This window comes from Blennius ocellaris (genome assembly GCF_963422515.1).
Source record: "Blennius ocellaris genome assembly, chromosome: 3".
In the NCBI taxonomy this organism is placed as follows: domain Eukaryota; kingdom Metazoa; phylum Chordata; class Actinopteri; order Blenniiformes; family Blenniidae; genus Blennius; species Blennius ocellaris.
In genome coordinates, this window is record NC_137652.1 from 11,412,426 (window position 1) to 11,432,914 (window position 20,489).

The 20,489-nt window shown below is 38.6% G+C and overlaps 1 protein-coding gene across 1 annotated transcript in view; it reads right to left on the reverse strand.

The window, feature by feature from the left end:
* The window catches only part of ctnna2 (catenin (cadherin-associated protein), alpha 2), a 353,855-nt gene that overhangs the window by 332,636 nt on the left and 730 nt on the right, over positions 1-20,489 (reverse strand). The window lies entirely within an intron of this gene.

Here is a 20,489-nt window from a genome sequence, read left to right on the forward strand (position 1 = left end):
CTTTCTTGATTAAAGACGTTCAGAACATTTCCAACACGCATCTTAAACAAATCAGTTAATTCCAGTGGAATAAAACAAATGTTGAGTTTTGAAGCATGAATCCTTTATCAGTATTTATTTTTAGCTGCATATTCCTGAGAATTCAACATAGTGAACATAGGAAAAAAAAACTGTACAAAATGATCAGAAAGTTATTTCAAAGCTCTATGGCTAGGCACAGAAAAAAAAAAAACTCTGTGTTCGGGGAACAACAGTGCTACCTGGCAATTATTATTTTGGTAAGATTTGGCAAATGTCAGCCCTGTTGCTCATCTAGAAAAAAATGCATGCTCCTTACAAGCCTTTACAAAGTAAGAAAGTAAAAAGTATCAGAATCATTACAACAAATCAAATGTGTGATGTTCAGTTGAGATCTGCAAATAATAATGTCCTTGCACAACAAACTGTGACCCCTTGTGTTTTTTGACACCTTTCGAGGAGAACCAGCATCCACAGAGTAACTGCTCAATGAGCGTCATTGAGCCTCGGTTGCCTATGACTCCATCGCCAATTCAGTGTTTTTCTTTGTCTTGAACCATACCTGAGAGCTATAGAACATTGCAGGCCAGAAGCATCCCAGATGAGTCACTGTGATGTCAATGCTCTTGGTCTAGCATTAATCTGTCACAATCTGATCCCTGTTAATCAAAACCCCCATAGTTTCTCATTTTTATGCATATAACAATCCACTTTCCAGACAAAATGTTCATGAACAAATGCCATTTATTTCAACTTTCGGAGGTCATATTGTTATGGCTGATATCGTGACCTATCCTGAAAACCTGTTTGTTGTTAATGGCGCAAAGATAAGACTTCTATGAAAAAGTTGTAAGCTGTTTTTGCATCAAGAGTGAGTCTTTTTGAGACTGGATGGAGTCTTTTCCCCCCCAAAAAACTCTCTTGTTGCATTAGTACAGTCTTGGTGAGACGTATGAATCACAGTTGAGTCACTCAGATTTGTGAGATGTCCCTCTAGTTGCTGTGTACAATTGCATGTGCGTGTCTGAGTGCCGACTGACATTAAAAGGAAGATGTGAGGGGCCCATAGGGGCTACTGAAGCTTTCAATCCATTGAAATCACACTGAGTTGGACTTCCATTTGGTGCTTCTCTTCTCAGAACTGGCTGCCTGTCAGCAGCACACAGGAGCAGAAAGCAAAAACGACAGTGCAGTGTCTTCACCAGCCTGACAGACAGTAGAACATAAATAGATAAATGTCTTTTTTAGTATGTGCTCAGCAGGAAGAGATCGTGTTTCTAGGTATGGATGAACACATTTTATAGATCTTCCTGGGAAAAATGAAATAAGAAACGTGATGCACCATTTAAAGTTAGGCATATCTAAAGTTAAAAGAGGTTTAATGTTTGCTAATAGCAAATGCCTGTTACTAAGACAGCTGGAGGAATGAAACAGACCATGTAATTAAAATTGAAAAAAAAAAAACTCATATTATTCACCGTTCCTGTTTGTTTTTTTTAATGGGCTCTAGTCTTCCTTAAAAGCTGTTCTATACATTATTGGGTTCCACTGTCCTAAAACACAATGTGCCATTTAGGAAAAAAAAAGTCCATTAATTATGACTTACTAAACTTATTGGGTGTATGTTTAAAAGTAGGTCAGGCCATTTGCAGTTGTCTGTTTACGGTGACAATGCTCAAGCACAGTATCAAACTTTTTATCGTTTGCCTGTAATAAATGCATTAATCAGGTGCAATAGCTAGAAATTGCATAGTATTTGCTGAAGCCCAGATGTGAAAGTCAATGGTATATACTCGGTTATAATGAGAGAAAAAAACTCCAAAAAGAAATCCTTCATCAATAATTACATCCAATATTTTCCTATATTGTGATAATTCATTCAATCTGTCACTGTTTGTGAGAAGAAAATAAAAAAAAAAAATAAACACACACTAAGATATTAAATATGGTCACTTCACAAATGTGAAAATCAAAGAAAAAGATTGACAGATATCTTGCTGAAAACAAAGTGTCAATACAAAAAATAATACTTTTTTCCATAACAAACAGCTCTTACAAGTTTTCGTAGCATAGTTACTAAATGAGAAAAAGACATTTGTATTGTCAAGCAACTGCATTTCTTTTATGTGTATTTTTCCCACCACTGGCATACATTGTGGCCCAACATGCACGGATGCTTCCTTCTGTCGCGTATATTTGAAGAAAGAAGTGTTTACCATCATGTTCCAATGAGATGTGTGTTTCCCCTTGCCTCAGGACAGGCTTTTGGGCTAGTGTGGTGATGTTTCAGGAGGTTCAGAATAACGTGATTTGAAGGAGGAAAAATGGGCCATCTGCTTAGAGTTTTTAGGATTTATTGTAGACAAGTCAGTACTGCACAGTCACATTAATATTCTATTCCTCTAGGCTGAACACTGATAGATAAACAAAAATCCAAGCTGTTTTGAAATCAAGTGAGGGTAAAGCAAACTTTTGTGCAGCATTGAAGTTTTTTTGTTTTTTTTTCAGTAGCCATCTTCTTTCTTGCTCTATTAATTGACTTTTTGATCATCCTCATATGTTTTTGATTGCAGAGAGTGCCGCCCCATGTGTGAATTGGTTCTTCTTCTAATCATGTTGTCTGAAGGAGACCTCTGAGTTCTGATAGGAAAATGAAGGAACCCATTGATGTTTGGGCGTCGCCAGTGCTCACAGCATCCAGTAAATTGGGCCTCTCAGTCCAACACCAGCTATTTCTGGCTGCTGCACTATGCATTACAAAGCTGGCTTCCCCCTATCAGAGTTCCTAATGGACGCAATAAAAGTTTACAGCGTCGCCTCATTTATATTGCACTGAGAGGTGTTTCTAACACACAGTCCACCCACCAAACCCCATGTATGCAGAATGAAACGCCTCTGCGTCATTTCAATACAATTCCACAACCACCAACAGCCAGAACAGTCACTTTTAGAAAAGATGCATGCTCAATACCGACAGAGAAAACTACGAGTTAAGTTAACAACATCACAGGTGGCCATGGTCGGAGTTTCACTGCGAGCTGCTAATCAGCAATTCGTTACAGTGCCGGAAAGCAGCATTCTCAGCGCTCAATTCATCACGAGCCTGCAGATAGTGTGCCTGCTGAGTTTGGCAAAGAACACTCACCGAATTGGAGCTTTGTTGTTAATTAGGTTTCTTGTTTTGTGGGTTGGCTTAAATACCCTACTTCAGTTGTCTCTGTACATTCATCAAGTCTGCCTGCACAAGATTAAAAAATAAATAAATACAAAAAAAACCCTGAATTGTTAGTATGGGTTCCGATTTCTGATGGAGGAATAAAGAATGAAAACAAATGAGAAATCACAGCAGTTTACAGAAATAAAATAGCCCTTAATTAATGGACATTAGATGAATACACAAGGATCAGCCTTTATTTTGTAAACACTGGCAATGTGTAATCTATCACAAAGTGCTAGTCCACTGTAGTGACCCTCGTGGCAACATAGTGTGATTGTAACCACTGTCACCTTAAAACAAACACATTTCTGCAAAGTCTGCATGTTCACCCAGCTTTCAACTTCCATTTTATTGTCTCTGATGACTCTCAACTCTCTGCGAAGTGGGTGACTATGCAACTCTGTAAGACTGACAGATCGATGGTCAAAGCAATGAAAACAAATCATGTTTAAATGCTTCTACTCAAGGTGAAGAAGCTCCTAAGTGATTGAGCGATCAGCATAACTTCATTACACGTGTGCCGCATGCAGGGGGCCAGCATTCTTTGAAGGACATGACTTCCCCGGGTTTCGGAAGATAGTGTTATTGGAGGCTCCGTACAGTGCAGGGTAAAGCTAACAAGACCGTTTACAGGGCATTTACGGCCTCGCCTTGGCTGAGCAAACATGGCATCATTCCCGTCATTCCAAGGTAAAATTGAAAGCGGAAGGGTAGTGTGATTTTCGGCCAGCATCTGAAGACACTTTCCTGAGACGTCGCTGACAATGCATGCATTTTGATTTTTCATTTGTTTTCATTTTTTTTTGTCATTTGTTTGGATTGAAAGCCAAAGATAGCACTTGGAAGTGTTTTTGTCAGAGCACATATGCCCGGTATGAATGATGCATAAGCCACACATATTTTTTTCACATTTGATTAGCGCTATGAATCTTGCGATACGCAAGGGTGTGAAAAATAAGGCCGTTGAAAGCTGAGGACACATTTGTGGGCTCCATTTGAAAAAGCCAGCAAAGTATGGCAGCTTTGCCACACCGTACCTGATGTCTAGGTTTCGAAGGCAAAGCGATGACTAATGCTACTTTGGCCAAATCTGTTGACTATTTAAGAAAAATAGTACACACTCTTTTAAACTAAGAGATGCATATAAAATATTGATCACTTAATATCTGAACTCATCAAGGCTGAGACATAGTGCCTGGCGTCAATTCTGTGCGGAATGAACAAAAAGGAAAAATAGAGCTTTCAATGCATGACTCAAATCCAAGATGTGATTCAAGGTTGACAGTATCACACAGTATTAAATCACACGCAACAAGTACTCATTATAAAACATTTTTGCCACAGCATATTTAGATTTATAAAATGACTGTTCTCCAATAATGTCTTCCTGAAAATACACATGGGAAAGACAGATGCTCAGTATTCAGCAGTGAAGACACATTTCTTCATAATCCAAATGAGTTTTCTTTTGGCATTGTGGTTTCTTCAACAATCTAGCAAAAGGGTTGCACTGTTTCACAGTGGTCAGCTCTCGCCTCATGGCAAGAAGTTTGTGGGTTCAAATATGGCCCTTTTGTCCATCTGTTCAAGCAGCAGCTTGCCCTCGCCTGTAGTTTTACATGAAAACCAGAAATAACTGCTGAGACAGATACATAAACTGGCTGTATGAATTGTTAATCCAGCTGACTGCGTGAGCAGTAAGAAACAGTTGTTCCAGCGTACTTGCTGTCTGGCTTGACGCACACATTTTCCTGAATTAGCAACTTCAAAGCTGCATCTCTGTTTTGCGCCGTCTATCCTTGTACCGGTGTTGAATTTTACACAACTGTGACAAAGTATTTCGGGAGGTTACTGCTGTAGTTGAGCGGGGCAAGATAATAACAAACTTCCAGCCACATAGCTGCACAACCGTCCTCACAATTCTTGTAACAGCGAATGCTTTGAGTGACTTTGATTCTGCCTCCACAACACACTCCTTTCATCTAATTTTAGCCAAAATGTCCATTATGGGATTAAAAACTGAGATAGCTGGCAAGAGCAAGTGAGTGAGCATTGTAAAGATGTGTGTACACAGCAGCTGAGACCACCAGGCCAAACATTGAACATCCTGTCATAGCTGCCTGGATGACATGTCTTATTAAATCGGTGCAAGGATGGGAACAATGTAGGAGTGGCAACAGTGGTATCTGTCGCAGGCTTGCCACATGCCGCCACCCTGTGTAAGTCAGCTCATTTGTCAACTAATGTAGGGTCTTCTTGATACTGTTTGGGGTTTTTTTTTATTGCACATTAAACAGTATTATTACCTTAGGTTCTGCTTGTGTCAGCTCTTCTCTGATATAATGATGATGACATGGCAGAGAGACAACTGCTAACCGGTGGAAAGTCATTTCCTTGGTTGGCCAGGTGTTAACTGAGCACGGCACACGCTTGGAATACGAGTGCTTTTTCTGTGCGGTTCTTCCCTCTATAATGGTTTTAAGGAGTCAGAAAGTGCTACAGTTGTGTAAGGTGTAATCTAGTTGAGCTTTTATACATCGATAAGTGGTTTGAGATTATGTTCATGCAATAAATGACTTTTATTTATACTTTAACGGACTATTACAAGAGTTGAGACAGTTTACTTTTTAAAATTTCAATAGATCTAAAACCATTAAGTGCTGATAGGATTTCCATTCACAATACTTAAACCTAAAAAACATACTTTGGAATTGCAAATGAAGCTCAGATTAAATACAACACTAATGTTCAATAGTAATATTGTAACCACACCTAAAAATGCTATAATGCTCAAACCAGATATGATACATAGAATCATTCACCAACCGATGGGTGTTATTTAGTTGCTTGGTTAGTTAGTTATACATATATGATGATTTATTTATTTCCAAAAAATGAAAACATCTTCTGGGTTTTACAGAACCCAAGATATTAGTTTTTACAATACCTCAGTAAATGTGCACATTTAAAACATTTCTATTTTATTTATGAGTGCATCTGCCAAAGGAACTTCCCTATCAAATCCTGCATAATTGTATGGTGATTACACTACACTAGACTTGATGTTCTCTGCTGTTTGGACAAGTATATGCATGCAGCATTGGATGTCAGCCAGAAGAGTTGAAAACTCTTAGTGCATCGCCGATCGGCAAACTAATCCAATATTGTGCACTCCAGCAAGTTACACTAATGATTACTTAATTATCTCATTGTCTTTAGCAAAATGAATAACCTGACATGCTCCCAGACATACATGCATCTTCCAAGCCTGCCGTATCCAGATTTGCAAGGCAGGGAGACATTTAAGCTTGGAATATGTGAATGGGGTTGTTAGCTCACCCATGCACAGAGAAAATGCAATCTCCAAACACAAATCTCAGAGCCCAACATGAAGCTGAAAATGTTCGAGCTGTGAGGTAAGAAAAGCCCAGGTGTCATGATCACCTCTTGGTGGCTCGCTGAATTACAAATCCTGAGATCACAAATCTGAGGTTATGGCAAATGCACAGTTAAGCACTCAGTCACAAAAGGTGCAGCCTGTCCAGATTCTCCCATTCTCTTTGTAACAATGGACTTCACGTCACCTCTTTAATTCAAGCTGGCTGAAACAGACCACAAGCCAAAGGCATGAGACCACGCGCACAAGGAAAGATGAATAAATATGACAAAATCAACAAGTCAAAAAGGGCCTCTCCTCAAAAAATCTGAGCATGATGCAGTGTTGAGTCCAATGCTGTGTGTTTGAAAATTGGAATACAATGCAATACTATACATATTGAACTGTAGTAAACAAAACCATTTTTTAAAATTTCAGTAAGTTGGTTTTTGTTTTTATAGTTTTTGGGTTTGACATAGTGCTTATATTTGTGTTAAGTCTGGGGCCAGCATTTAAAATATATGAGAATCAAAAAAAAAAGATCAAAATTACCTAACAATTGTTATCCGTACCCATTATCAGCAAATACAGTAAGCAATATTAGTATTTCTTCTTGGTCTATGAGCAAGCTGTATCAATGTTTCCTTTTAAAAATACGATGTGTCCTGACGAATGCCTCTCAAAGTCACTGTATTGAGAATTTGTCTGCATCGTTGCTGGGAGAAACTATTTGCATTGTTTATTCTTACATGCCATCTATCATCTATCATTTTAATCTTTAAGAGTCTCAGATGAAGCGTTTAAATGCAATGTTTTAATCACCCAGCTGTCCAAAATGTTTTGTTATTAAGTTGATATCTACCAGCGAATAAACTATTTCAATATGAATAACGGCTTTATAATCCTGACAGAATTCAAACATATCAAACCAAATATGGTTCACTGTTCAATCCAAACTGACACTGAAAAACTCTTACAGAAAAGTCCCGTGTGGATGCCACAGTGTTAATAAGACGAAAAGAAAGATGCAGACAGGCTCTGACAGTTCATTAAGATGTCCTTTCAGACTCAGTGAGCAACAGCACTTCTCCACAATACATGCATTTATTCTTGTCAGCAGCGGATTCATTTACATCTCAGTGACATTCTGATCAAATCGAATAACCCACCTTCACTTTCCTTAAGAGCACAAAAGAAGAATCAAGGTAAGGAAGGGAGGGAAGGTCTTGTATTTAACTTCATGTGGACCTTCTACAAAAGCAGAAAAGTATCCCAAGAAATATGTTTTTACTCTCAAAATTTCAGACCTCATTACAATTGAAAGGCAGTGTTGTTTTGTTTGTTTTAATTATCTATTCTTGAGTCGAAGGGTTGACTCTTACCTGCTGAGTACCATTTCAAAGTCTCCAGTGAAAGAGAACCTGAGGGGTTTTTCCAAAGCCAGAAGAGACAGAAGAGATAGATTTTGGTTTCCCAAACTGAAAAACAGTTGAAAACTGAAAAACAGCAAACACTGATCCCAAACATAAAAGAATCAGATAAAATAAGATATTTATATTTGAGTGTTTCTATATATGATACAATCATTTAAATTCCCTGGCTATATATAAAAATATGTTAGCTTAAGCTGAAGAAACTAAACTAGCATGCCTAAATGCCAGCTTCTCTTAATGTCCTAAATCAACAATCTGCCACACCACACTGGTTTAGTGAGACATCTTTTTTCCCCATAGTGCTAACATTTCCCAAAAAGCTGTTTGAAGTGTTTTAAAGTGACATTTATTGAGGAGGTAAACAGCTTTCTGATTTTTCTATAGCTCCTACTAGTTGCTAGAGGACACATAGAAGCACGGAGACATCCCAGTACTGGCAAGAAATCTATGTTCATTCAATTTATCATAATCAAATAAGTCGTCTTTGGATGAAGCATATAACATTTTGCTTTCATAATTACTTAAATATTTTCATAATCCCAGAAATTGGATAATGATTGGATTTTTAGCGGGCATGTAGATGGGCTCACTGTCATTTGTTATTCCTATATGTCTTACAAATCACTGAAATATGATGGTGTAAGTGAAAACAAAGAGGGAAAAAAAATTCTTGGCCCCCTCCACTTTGAGTATCCTATCTGACTGAGAAATGTGCTTAAATGCAATCAGCATTTTCTGGATGAAAAATGCATCTCAACAAAGCCGGCACACACAGTTGTGTACAGCTGAGTCAGAGCTCTGTGCATCTATATCGACTAAGAACTTCTTGCACAGAGCAACTTCATCCAACAGTCTATTGGCAATACCAAAGAACAAGGGGGGAAAAAACATCCAAAAAAAACAGATGTTTGTGCTATTCAACTAACACAAACAGAAAAACACAGCTCTGCTTCCCTCATGCAATCCCAGCAGTTTGCTCTTGTATTTAGAAGCATTACTGAACTGCATATACACATATGCATACAAGTCATCATTACAGAGTCCTTATTTTTTGGACTAAATATAATGGAATACAGAAGCCCATTAATTTGACTTGGGGACCTTTAGCTATGTGAAATAAAGATTTGGACACTAACAAACTGACAAACATGTCATAATATAATGTCTGATGTCTTCATTGTTGTTGTTGTTGCTATTTTTAACAGCTTATATTTGAATAGGCATACCTGAAATGCACCGATGTTAAGATTTTTTTTTATCAAACTTGTTACCAAGTTAAAACATCAACATGTTCACGCATATTTATGCTTAATTGCTATTTCTACATCATATCATTCCTCCACCAGTGCATAAGAGCTGCTGGAGTTTCCCCTTCATCTACTCAATAATCCACTGTGGTGCAGAGATTCAGAATGCAGCCTGCTTACTGCAACAGATCCATCTGCAACTTCACTATACCCATATTTGCTATAGGCAAGGCACATAAACAGAGTTTTAAAAGGTCAGCAAGAGCTTCCGAATGTAACCTCGCATTCATGTGTTGTTCTGTGCAAAGTTTTCTTACAACTATCAGTACTTCAAAGTCTGCTTTACATTATTTTGAGGCTTAATGATGCCTGAAAACAACCGTGACAGAGTCAAGCATTTTAGAAACACTTTAAAAATCAAGACCCTTCCCTCCGTGAGTACATGTAGGCCTGGATTAACACCACTACACTGAATGTATTAACAAATGGAGGTTAATACACGATAAGCATTTTGGGAGCAAAGGAATAGGGACAAATTAATTGTTGAACCAAACAGGGGCTGGTGCTTTTAAAGTCCTCACATTAATACAGAATTTCAAACAAAATTTGAACTAAATTCCAAAATATTCAGAAAAATTGATTAACAAAGTTAATAATAGAGGAACATTTGTGTGAGCCAAGTTCTTTTCATACCCCCCCCCCCCCAAAAAAAAGAGTTCAAAGTTCATACCCTATCAGCGAGTATTTGCTTTTAAATTCAAGTTTAAAATGGTGTACTGTATGTCTGACATTTGAATAAAATGGAAGCCTTTCCTCAGACTATTTTGGCTGTGCAGTTTTGCAAACACGTGCTTTTTGTCACAAAAAAAGATTAAAATATTCTAAAGTTTAAATACTGCTTGCACTGCATAAAACGGGCTTCAGAGCACCCCCCCCCCCCCTTTCCCCACTGTCTGACACCAACTTTGTGACTACAATCCCTGTCATTTGTCATTATGGAAAGTTAATATGCCGACACTGCACTGACCCAGATTCGGAGCGGAGTTAAATACATACACACGGTTTGCACGGAGTGGCGGGGTGTCTGTAAAAGCAGAAGTCAAGGCTCAACCTGTCATATCGCCGCTCTCCAGGGCCATGTTCGCAGAGTGACCAAAGTAGGCTGATCAAAGTAGAGCACGCAACCTCTGAAATTCCCAAAGCAGTCGTGTTCTCTCCGGGTCTCAAAAACATAATGCACACACTGCAAATCTGAATTAACACGCATAAATCGCAATCCCCCTCGCGTAAAAAAAAAATGAAAGAAAAAACTAGGCCCGACTGACTGAAAGGAACACTTTACATACTTTACAGCACTGTGCATTCAAGTCTTTGGTATATAGATTGATACAGTTGACAGTGATTGATACTAAAAACACAGAAAATGCTGCAGAGATGCAGTGTACTGTACAGTCAAAATATATTGTGATCATTTGGTAGCTTCAAACTAATTCCCAAAACAAATGTTTTAATGCTCGATTATATGCTGTCAAACAAATATCATCCACACGTCGGTTTTGGAAGCCCTGTAATGACAAATCCCTCTTCTGCTTCAACTTAGAAAATACATCACACGGAGGGATGTCCAGCTACACAAGAAAAACAAGCTTGACTAATTGGGTTTTACCGATTAATCAATGAGTAATTCTCTCGCCTCACAAACAAGAACTTGTTTTTCTCGCCCTTCAAAGTTTCCAGCTCAGACCAAATGTGTGATCCACACTATCGATACAACAGGGGATTAGAAAACTCTCTTTTCAGGTCTATGACCAGAGGACCCATTGTTTAGAGCTGGTCCACACTGGTGCTGTTTCAGGATAATGATGTGTTTGCCATTATTATAAAACAATGACTGTTCTGACCTCGCTGTGTTGCCAACTGTTGTTTTAACACTCCATATGGTGAGGAGAAGAGATGCACGTCTTACTCATTCACCATGAAGCGTCTGTGTACACCAACTGCAGCAAACAACTGAGGTAAAGATTTTACCACACCTTTTTCATCTTATAAACTTTAAACACAGTTAAACACAGATGATGTACTGACGGTTTGGCTCTCATCAGTGAATACACAGCATAATCCCATTGCTTCAGTCATGGTTTAATGTCCGGGATTAACCCATGACAGTGGTCTAGTAGAAGTGGGTCAGATGTGAATACGGGTTAATAATCCAGACTCAGTCATGGAGTTTGAGTGGATAAGCCGTGTAACTGAGAAAAATATACACACATACAATTTGTATTGTTATCTGCTGACCGTAGCCTTTTCCACATTGACATTTCCTGGTAATACTGAATTTTCCATCTGTATAACAATGTACAGGACCTAATGTTGTGGCCAACTGTTATTTAGACACTCCATATGGTGATGAGAATGATGCTCTTTTTTATTTTCCAACAGACTCACTGACTTGAGAGTCTCCTGTGAAAAATTGTCTCATGTCATACTCTATAAAACTGATAACACACTACCTTTACGTAAGCTTCTCTGTCCAGCAAACAAAGGTATTCTAAGAAGAAGAAGCAAATGAGAGGGTGCACTCTACTATTGCCTTTTAAGGAAGTCGTCAAATCAGCATGAGTTGCATAGCTTGGGTAAATGTTTCTGCATGCATGCACTGATATGTTTAACACAGTTAACTGTGTGTGGCAGTAGTGGATAATATATGTGCTGCTTGCACTGGTTCATGAGACATAACGATTAACCACTGAGGGACTGTGAGAAATTAGAAAACCCATCTATGCCCGTGAAAACAATTTCATCTCACCTCAACTGGTTTAATCCACGATATTCCTTAGTTTTCATTTGGTCAACTGGCCAGGAACAGCTAGCACCAACAGTGTACAAATATACTAACCAATCAGTTTGGTTGGAGTTTGTTCACACTCGGCAGGTTTGATCCAACTAAAACAAACTCTAGTGACATTGCTTTGTTGGAGGAGTTCACTGGCGGAAGCGTGAATATTGTCATCTGAACCCTGGTGTGCACCAGCCAAGCAGATGGATGCCTCGTGAGTCAATTCCAGACAAACAGAAGTCTCATCACAGCATGTATAAAAGACTCAACAGACCAAACACAAGGTATGAAAAGCATCAGAACTCTCTTCTTGCAGCTCATCTTAACTGACTTCAAATTACATAAATTACAGAAACTCGTTAAGAAGTATAACCCCTTTAAACACATTCAGCCCAACAACCTCTATTGTTCTGCAAAGTTCCATAAACGCATCAAACATGGCTTCTCTTTGCATGTTTTGATCTCTTATTAACGATGCCCATTTTGCATTAGTCTAGAGCAGGTGAAGTGACCATACCCAAAGTGGAAATACAGTTTTCATTAAGAGCTAAAACTGAAAATAGAACCCTAATTAACTGGTTGCTGGGGGAAAAAAATTGAACAGCAATGAAAAGAAGAAATAAGATGACCAAGGATTAATTCGATGTGCATTGTGATTATCTGCCTTTTTGTGTTGAACTTGTAGCTTGTCCGTGGTTGTATTCTGTTTTGATACCCGAAATAAAAAGAAACAAATAGACATTGGGTCAGATTACTAAGATAAGTTACTGCTGTGAATCTCAACACATCAGTTGATCTGGTGGAGTTTGGTGGAGACTGAACTTTGTAACAATCCAAAAAAGCATATTTAGCATTTTGTAGACATTATTTTCTCATCCAACATTATCTTTTCTTTAACTTTCAAACAACTACAAAATTTACTTGGTCCTGCGCACTTTTGAGATTAAGAACAAGTGAATGAAAGTGCTGATAGGAGAGTAAAGAGTCAAACATGAGGCAAACTAAACCAACTTATGAGGATAATTTCCTGAGAGGGAAATGTGCAGAAAGCCATATTCAGCCATTGCACTGTCAGGCATTTCTGTGAAAATCAGTAAGCAGCAGGCAAATTCTAAGCCTTTAACACCCCAGTTTCTGGTTTATTTATAGAATAGATCCATCTTATTTTCACTGATGTTGAAGTTCAATTCAAATTAAGTTTTTATAAAAAATAAATAAATAAATAAAAAACAGAACAACAACTAAGAATTATGTCTCCAGTCACCTAACCCAAGAGGTTTGGCTAAGCTGCGAATGTCAAATCCAAGAACTGCCTCTGGTCAGCATATAGATTTCCCCGTAAGAAAAGAGAGGAAAAACATTCCCATAACAATAGACAAGTTGATTCACCAACACAGAGCTCACACACAGTGGGGGAGGAGCTGGCCAACACTGGGGGCCCACACTAGTGTCAGATGTAGCTTTTGGTGGGGGTGGGGGTGGGAAAGAGCCTGTCCGCGGTAGAAGTGAAGCCCCAGAAGCACAGAACAACTGAAAGATAAGCGACTGGAAAGCCTCAAGCTCGACTCTCACCACACACACACGCGCACACGCACACTTCTGATGAGATCATAACAATGAGGTAGCACAATGACAGACGGGGACAGACCCACAAAGGCAAATTTGTAGTAGCCGGACTGTGTCGCCGTGACCTCTCGCGGCCAGAAAAAATGTCAACTGTGCAAGTGAGGATGACGCTGCTCGCAAATTACGCACAGTTCACCAAACCACATTGTCGCTGCTCATTCATTTATGCCCAACGTGAAACATTTACAAAAAGCTTGCGAAAGGGAGATTCGACTGCACAGGCAAACAAGTTAATTAGCCTTGTCCAGTGTCATGGTTGACATAGACACTCACACTTGGTTCTCCTCGCAACTTCACTGTTGATGGTAGAAATTATTAGATTTTCTAGATGCCAAGACGTTTCACATCACAATGACCCCAGAAATATTTTGAGGCATTAATAAGGGGGGGGGGGGAAGTCCAATAACCAACAGAATACAGAAGATGTTTCCACAAATCCAAACTAATCTTATTATTATAAGGAGTTTAGGAGACCTGTGCATCATTCTGACTTTTAAAAAGGTACTTTTGATGGTCACAGTTGATTTGGTTGACAGCGTTAATTCACCTAGTAAGAGGGAGTGCGCCGAAGGTGATAAAGTGATCCACATCTGCTGGATAAGTTCTGGGAATTAGCTTGAGCTGTGTTGATACTAGATACATTCAAAAGGGATAGAGCCACCAACCAACAAAAGAAAAATGCTATTAACAATTCAATCTTGTCAGAATCAATAACCTTTCCCAGGGGATTGTGACATCTGTGGGAGGCCGAGGGAGAATCATTAAAAAATAGGACTGAAACTCTTGGCAGGAGCTTGGCATAACGCTCTAGTTACTACATCTCAGCGAGAAAAGGTGTTGTCTGCTGCTCAGTGAAAAATGTTGCACTCAATTCTTGGGAGATATGAACTCCGGCTGCACCCTTTCCATGTGTGTTTTTCCCCAACACAGCCAAAACTTTATTAAAGGGAGTTCTGCGACTTCATTCAAGTTCATTATAAGAACATACTAAACCTTCCCAATCATCTGACCAACCATTGTCTATTACCACACTTTGTGTAGAGTCATGAGATGTGGAAGACGGAAGGGAGGGAGCAGCTTAGGTACTTGTGCAGTTTTTCCATCATGTTTTATTATAAACTGGTTTATTGATGCAAAACTGGAATGAGGCTAGCCTCACTAGTAATGTGCATCAAACTTCCGTTTTCTGTTATCAATGTTTACACAGAGATGATGCCGTAGGATTTCCAAAAAGTTGCAATCTGAAATTTTTGAAATCACTTTACAGTATCTAGTGACTCCAAAAGCTGTTGTCATGTAAAAACAGTCAAAACGTAAAAGAAAATTCTGTAATATAAGGCATAGGTACCTCTAACCATATTAGATAAACTTTCCACCTCCAGACAGTTAAAGGCATTCCAGAAGTTTGAGCTGGGTAACCATATAATACAGTACTTTGAATCAAATTCCATGCTAACACAAATTTCTGTATTAGTGGGTTGAGATAATATGAATAAATAGCTGGTACAATGTATTTGGGGCCACCATAGGTTTCTCTATTCTCACTACAACTTGAAATTGGCAACTTGGTTACCGCCAACAGCCCCTGTCAGCCAATACATCAAATCAATGCATATATGCTTTGTACCCATAGGCTTTTATAGTCCTGGAGGATCACTGCCAAGCATGTTTTTGAAGTCTCCCTGCACCGTGCCTATTAGCAATGAGTGGTACATCATCATCCTTTCCTGCAGACAGAGCCATGCAATGATGCATTCATTCAGGTGAATTGAAGCAGAGAGAAAAAGTGGCTTTGCAGAATCAGGATTTTCCCCATCTATATGCTAAAATTAATTTGCAATCATTATAGCATATAGATGGGAACAAAAAAAAGTAAACATGAATATGTACTGGTTGTGTGCACAACTCCCAAATACATCAAGATCTCTTGCGTCTCAAAGTCAACTTCCTCTCAAACTACAATATGAAAAACACTGCTGACCCTAAAATTGGTGAAACTTGCTCATCTTTCGTTGACTAAAAGGAAATGTCGTTAATAATTTAGCTGCAACCTGAATATGAGATTTAAACGGCATAAGATATTAAAATTTAAATACAACAGTCAAGTGGTGATGACACAGGGTATGAACATATTTCACACTTTGCATTTATCTAAAGTTTTAGTCTCTTCACAGGACACAGACTTTTGATGACTTTCAATGCTTCGTGAGCAGTTTTGGGGTGGATGTTAGTCAATTCGCTCACTGACTCAGGATTAATTGAAAATACGAGAGGACGGATTGATTTTTTTTTTTCTTCTTCTTAATAATGACGTTCCTACAGAGAATAAAGCTTGGCTGGAACAATAAAAATGCTAACTGAAACAGCCTTTTTTTTCCAAGCCATTGTGGGCGTACTTGTGGTCTTAACAGACATGAAAAGGAAGTTAAGAGAATAACCTCACTCTTCCCTGCTTCACCGGGTTGCTGCTGACACTATACTTTCAAGCGCTGCTGGATCATCTACTTTATTGTCCCCCTTAAAACAATAAAGTTCTTCCTTCTTTTATACTTCTTTATAGGCCAGTATAGGATAATGCCACATAAACAGCTACAGAGGGAGGACATTAATTTAGCCAATGTAACATATGTCTACTGAAGTTATCTGTGCCAAACAGAAAAAAATTAAATACCCTGAAATAACCCAGTATGTTACCTTTGTGCTCAGATTGCAACCTGCTGAAAATGTGTGGCGTCAGGACAATGCAGTTACACTTTGTACTACAGACTAAAACAAACCCAGGGTTAGCAGAGTTAGAATTGATGTGGTCGACGAGGGTGTTAAAACTATTGATTGTTTTGTGTTGTTCCTATCGCCTCATCTCTCATTTCCTAAACACTACCAAACATTTGTGCAGGGGCTGGGGCAAAAGCAGGAGAGGAAAAGTGGTCCCGTTCCACTTAGCCAGGGAAGCCATGGCTACCTTAATGCTTTGCTTCACTCCAGAGTTACAACAACAGGGGGTACCATGGTAGTCAGCCAATAACACTTCCTCTCCCAGGAGACCGGGGGAATACAATGCAGTCCTGCTTGCCATTGATTGCACAGTTTCACCCATAAATTATGGCCTTTTCCTTATCCCTAGTGACAGAACCAGGCTTTATACTGCAAACGACGTACACAAACTCAGAGGGAAAAGTTCAATAATTACATGTGGCTATAGCTGTATTGTATTGGCACGAGCACTGAGTCAACTTTGATTGCCGTGTGATTTCAGTTGCAAATTGTTGATGATAAACAGTAATGCTACACCAAGAAAACATGCTGAAAAATATAAGTATCTTAGTGTAATTTGACAGCTAAAGTAGTCATACCGTCAGATATTCCAAAGTTTAAACATATATATATATATATATATATTAGTAACTTTAAATACATATGTCTTGTATAAAAGATGGTCCTAAGCAGATGGCCAGTCATTCATACACATATGGGGTTATTTCCCAAAGGGCAGAGAGTAGTCTGTGCTTGGCAGCCCGGAATCACAGCTCTCGTCTTGTCTGCATGTGGTCAATATTTTTTTAAAGATCATTTTTGCATTTTTCTTGCTCAGCAAATAATAATATTTTGATCTACAAATACGTCTGCCTCTCTTTGTCATTAAAAAAAAAAAAAAAAGATGAATAATAAAACAGACAAGTGGTCAAATTATGAGCTGATTTTCTGGCAGTAATTTATCCAAAGCTATAATTTCAGTCATTGGTTTAATTATTCGGGTCACATTTTTACAAGCAGGACTGCCAGACAGTAGTTGTCCTCACTGTCAGAGACATGAGTTACTTTTCTATAGTCTGTCGACTGAAAATGTAATCCATCATGACATTATGTTACCTGAAAATATTCAGCGGATGTATATCAGCACTGAGCCCTTTGTGTTGTGTTGAATGTAAAGTGATATTTTTGATCGATGGCTAACAAGTAGCTGTTCACCTCTGGGAAGGGAGGGGTCACCCATATTGTGTTTCTTTAAAATGCTTTACTGTAAGACTCCTCTCTTCAAGTTGAGAGCACACAATATCAACACAGCTGACACGAGACACAATTCTCCCTCCATTTGAAGCTTATCTTTTTTTCCAGTCTGTTGCAGGCTGCTCATTCAAGCAAGCAAAAAGACATTAAGAAAAAAAAAAAAAAGAAGACATATGGAAGAAATGACAAGAGCCCGACACAGGCCACAGTGAGCAAGAGCATGCCTCCTTGCCAATCAAAAGTTCAGGGTCTAAATGCAGCCACTATGTGACCTCTGGAGGCTTCTGGGATCCAGTATCTCCAGTTACAGAACGGGAATGTGGCACACCACACTGGCTCACAAAGCTTTGGAGCAGCTTTGGAGCAATGAAAACTTCACCCTCATGAGAGATTCATGAGAGGTCCGTGCAAACACAACACACAGGAATTATCATATCATTTACAATTTAGTAAGCACTATTGAATTAGAGCATTCTCACAATAAGCCAAACAGCCAGAAGTGCACTGCAAAAAGATAGTCAAGCCAATTAGTTGAAATAGGAGACCACACACATTTTTGAGTATTGTGTAGTAATTCGAGTGTTTGAGAGAAACATCAAGCAAAAGATTTAAATTTTTTTGAAAAACAACAAAATACTGGGAATAAACGACTCCTGTTTTGGTCAACATTTATAGCTGCTGTGTCGAGACTCAGGTCATTCCACAACAGGGGTGTCAAACAAATATTAGTTGAGGGCTACATACAGCTTGATTTCATTTTGACTGGGCCAGACCGTGAAAACAGTGCTATAATGACATTAAAAGGTTTTCTTTGTTGTGGCGCATACATGATGGAATTGCCTGTATTCTCACAAAACTAAACAATTACTAAAAGAAATGACTACAATCGCAACATAGAGCCAATTTTAATGGTGCTTTCTGCTGCAAAATACAGTGAAATATATATATTTTTTTTTAAATATCTGTTGCATTATACATATTGTTACAAACGTGGGTTGACAGTATGGCTTTGACAATAGCATCAGTAGCATCACTGATTTCTCAACTTGGGTCTCTGTCTTGTGTGGCGCCTGCTACTCTAAAGGAATGTTTTTAAAAAAATTCTTTCAAATTTTAACACTTTGCTTGGTGGTATGGTGGGCCAGATTGGAGTCTCTTGCAGGTTGGTTTTGGCACACGGGCCTTATGTTTGACACCCCTGTTCTAGATCATGGAACAGAATACAGCAGACCTTCAATAGAAGATGGACCAAAGTGAAACAATATTTGAGGTATGATCGAGGAACTGGGGGTCATCATTTAAAACATCCGTCCATCCATCCGTCTGCTATACCTTTTAATCCTGTGGAGAGTTGTGGAGCGCTAGAGCCAATGCCGGTTTACTCGCCAGTCCATCACAGGGACCATTTAACACAGCTCAGCAAAAATTCCGACTATGACAAAGTTACTGCACTTTACTTTGAAAATACAGATGCGACAGAAGATACGATTCTTCTTTCTTCTAAATGGTGGACTTGACTGTTTATTCTTTTTATTTATTTTGTGTAACAGTACTATTTGTGCTTCATGGTTGTTTTACAAATACTGTAAAACAATATAACTGAAAAGGTGGCCACACATTAAAAGCTATAGTTGACATTACTCGATCTGTACGAGACATCAAATAAACCACACAAATAGTGTACAATATATAATTATTAAAACGTCGATATGATTAGGATGGCAAGATGGTCTTAAAGGAATCTCTTTTCGTAATCATCAGTGTATTTTTTTTCTTTTCCGACAATAATTTTATGATGAAGCAGTTACTTTTCCTTGCTGAATAATTAGATTGCAGGTGAATTGAGCTCTTTAAAGAGCACCTTATCCATCAGGCTGAATGCCACATTGGTGGAGCTGCTTTGTGCTAACACAAGCTTTCAATACACACAATGCAGAAGAAGTCTTTAATTTGTGGTGTGGCTGGGTAATTCAGATCTTAATCATTTATAAAACCTTGATCCACAATAAGGTTTTCAAATATGACATATACCAATATACACTTAACAACCATGGTTGTAGAAGGCAGTCACAGTGGTGGCTTTAAACCTGGATAATTTGACAAACTGCACTTCTTAATGTCCATCAGTGTTCCCTTGTGAGCAATGTAGAGCATTAATTTGTTTATTCGGTGCAACAATAACAATCTCTGATATATTTATGATCACACAACATTATAGTGCAAGAATTCCAAATATTGTGATTACGTTGTTTTCATATAATTTGTACTGTTGTTGTTGTTTTTATAATAAAGGATCATCTTATTTCAAAATATTTAAAGAAAATGTCAAGATTGTTTGATTTTATTTTAGTCTCTACAATGGCAGCTTTGCACATAAAAGAGAGAACGTGTTTTAGTCATTTCCCATGTTTGGAGAGATTTAAAACAAAAAAGCACATGTTACCTTCTAGATCCCATCGCTTCAGGCTTTCTACAATTATTTCCGCGTTGAAACGTGCGGTTTTTGTATGTTGCAGAGGCTGCCAGCTTGCTTCAACTGATTGTAAAGAGCCGAGACGGACTCAAGCATGAAGTGAGAGGCGCACTTTGAGGAGAATCGGAGTAATGTCACTTTGGAAGAGACGGCGAAACAATGGCACCAATAAACTGCTGCGAAGCACGGATTCAAACCTCATCCAGGAAAAAAAAAAAACTTACAGGAGATAAATGTGTTGAACGGGGCACGCTA